Genomic DNA, 3314 nt, shown 5'->3' on the forward strand with positions numbered 1-3314 from the left:
ACACTCACGTATTAATTCTGTCCGTTTCATCCTGAAAACATCCGACACAGACCTATTAGCTATTTATGTCATGCCGGAGCCACGGATCAGAATGCTTGGTTAAAATCCTCTGGTGACACCGATAATGTGAGAAACCTGTTGTAGAGCTATTTTTCTGTCATCAAAGAGTCATTTTTGCCCTGTTACTAAGCAGATTGCTGTTATAGGAAGTGCAGAAAAAAGGAAACCATTGGGTATGACTGGGTGTTACTGAATTGGTTTCATTTTGATTTATGAATTCACAATTCAATTCATTTAAAGAAATTTAATTTTTTATTTACATTTCCATCCCAAACCTGTTTTATTTAGTGATTTAAACAAAGGGGAAACTTTCTTAACTAAAATAAAAAACTCACTCCAATGAAAATGGCGTTTTTGACATCTTCTCCTGGCATTTTACTCATAATGGAGGACATATGTATTGAGAAAATTAAGAAATCACATTCAGTGTGAATGCAGCATTGGGGCTGTAAGCTAGCGGAAGAGAACGTAAACAGATGGATGTCGGGAAGGGGGCGGGCTTACTCCCTGTCAACAGTCCAGCCCACGACCTTCTGATAAACTCCTGCCTGGACACAGGGTTTTTGATATTTTCTAAAAATAGCAAAATCATAATTAAAATACCACTGAAAAATGCTCTTAGAATAGATCAAAAAATGTTTAGAGGTGTTTTTCCATTAAAACTAACAGAAAGTACTCAGAAAGTATACTAAAAGTTACTTTAAAGTAAATCCAATAGTTTATTTAGTTGCAGTTTTTACCTATAAGATCCATTTAATTTCAATGGATCAATTCTTTTCAACCCAGGGCCCTCTCTCTAAGCAGCTCTGCTGAGTCTGAAGTAAACCTTAAACAGAGACTGTGAGCATGATCACATCTAATTAGTGAATTTTTCGATGGTGCTGGCTGTTTATGGTTGGCACAGGGGGAAGGTAATGCGAAGGCTGTGCTTTTATTGCGCCTCAGCAGAAACCCAGCAGCTTTGGTGCAGACGGGAAAAGGTTTAAATCCGTCACAAGAATGCTGGAGCTAATTATCAGCAGACATTGTCTGACCACAAAGCAGAAAACAGGGGATAATCCTCACTCTTGACGACACAGATCGACAGCGTCAGGAGCACCGCCGAGGCTCATAAAACAGTTCTGAAGTTATCGACAAAAGCAACAGTTTGAAAACGCTTCAATAATCCATTGAACTGTTTTGTTAGGCCAGTCAATTCAACCTCCAGCCTGTGTTTGCATTTCATATAACTATCAGTAATCTGACCCCCTCCCCTTTATCTGGAGGCTGAACTTCACATAGATGCAGAGTGCTGTGATAACCTCCTGCTGACACCAAGCTGTTGACTTTAGTTGATCTGCGACATGAGCGAGCTGTTCAGACAAAGCTGTCTGCACTGCAGTCCTTAAAAGTAAATATGTATTTATCTATTCGCAGCTTCTCAATAAATAATAAGAAGAGTGTCCTTCTATCTGTCAGCTGATGTTGATGGACAAACTGTGAAGAATGCAGTGGAGTCGTCGGGTTTTTGCTATAAAATGTTTAATAAATGACCAAGTACTAGACTTCCAAAGGGAAAGCAGCATTTATATATGTTTAAAAGAAAGTTGCATGTATTCTCATGCAATGTCTTTGTGGGATATTATCAAAAAAGAGGAAAAAAATTGAGCACTCACACCCATCCTTCCTTCCCAGAGAGTGTCTGTCACATCACCTCTAGGTGTGACTGGCTCTGAAATGTAAATCACTCACATCTGCATCATCCCAAGTGAAGTTCAGCTCAGAAATGCCAGTTTTTTTGTTTGACTGAGAGACATTGTGCAGCTTAATTTCTTGTTTTATTTCTTACCTTCTATTCTATATTTTGTTGTATTATACTTTAATTTACTCCGGTATTATTTCTTGTAATGTCTCCTGTACATCTTTCCTGATTTGACTCTATTGAATCTGCATTTTAATACGTCCATCCTTTGTTGCGTGCCTGAATAGGTTTAATATTTTTAGGATTGTGAGACTTACATGAACTTTTTCAGATTTGACAGCAATCTTTTTGTCTGGTAATCGCATCCGGAGGAAATTAAAGATTTACCACACAGAGACAGAAGTTTGTCAGTCTTCACCTTGCTTGTGGCTTTGTATGTACAGATAGTGGGTTTGTTACGGGTGTCGCTCAAATCCTCTAAGTTAAGAGGTCTCATCTGGCAGCTTAATAACAGCCGACCTGTGATTACTGCTCCCAGCCCAGATGTTGACTTTCCTCTTCTAACCCCTTATGATTACTCTGCACAGAGGCAGGTCATTACAAAAGTCTCTGGATTCAAAACCCTCAGATAAATGCATAAACGTTCATCCATGCATGCAAAAGTATTCTCAGAAAATCTCCTTTTTTATCCTGTAGAGCACCCAGGCATGTTGTGTGGTTATTTCTGAAGCTGTGTGCAGGATGTTGAGATGCTCACGTTCTGCCCAGATTACCTGACAGGAGCAAATTAGTGTTTGCTCACAACATGTCCATTGCAGTAATGACCTAAGCAGTTCAGCTGGAAAGCAGAGCAGGAATGCAAACAAACACACCTACTGATAAATATGAAGGCTCTAATTATAAGTCACTCCGGAGTATAAGTCGCAGTTCTTAGAGAAAAGTTCAACGCCTCTGAGCAAATCGCCAAGCCCACTGTAATGCTGTGTTCACACCAAATCTGATTCACGTGTCAAATTTGCGTCTGCCTTTTTTGACGTATGTCAAATTCAATGCTTGTCTGAAAAATGTGTTTATGAACTAGACGCTCCGATCACATACGGAAGAAGCTAATATCCAGTTTTTAGCCTCGTTGCTACATGGAAGTATTGACTGTTTAATTTCCAGTGCAGGGAAGACAAGATGACGTTAAAAGATCAGATTTATTTATGTTGAAGAGCTCCACACAAAGCATTGGTAATCATCTCTCCATGTCTGGGTTCAGTGTATTTTTTTTTTTTTTTTTTTACAACAATATTTTCTTCCTATTGTCTGAATGACAACACTTTCAGTAGTACTTAATGTCTGTCTTAATGTAATGACTTCCTGTCCCGCAATAGTACAAGGAGGGAAAAATCAAAACAAGAATAATAACTGTTAAATCATTGTCTCAGTGCAAATAATTATCCATGTTTGGTTTGATGGCATTTCTTCTTCTGCGTTGCTGCCAGTATCATATACTGATACAAACATCTACAGTGCCCTCTAGCGGTTGTTAGTGGGAACTAACCACTAAAGGACAATAATTTGTGGGAAC

At 38.8% G+C, this 3314-nt stretch overlaps 1 protein-coding gene across 2 annotated transcripts in view; it reads left to right on the forward strand.

Moving 5' to 3' along the window:
- The window catches only part of myo10l3 (myosin X, like 3), a 59737-nt gene that overhangs the window by 2618 nt on the left and 53805 nt on the right, over positions 1-3314 (forward strand). The window lies entirely within an intron of this gene.

The sequence above is a fragment of the Oryzias melastigma genome, linkage group LG21 (assembly GCF_002922805.2).
Source record: "Oryzias melastigma strain HK-1 linkage group LG21, ASM292280v2, whole genome shotgun sequence".
NCBI lineage: Eukaryota > Metazoa > Chordata > Actinopteri > Beloniformes > Adrianichthyidae > Oryzias > Oryzias melastigma.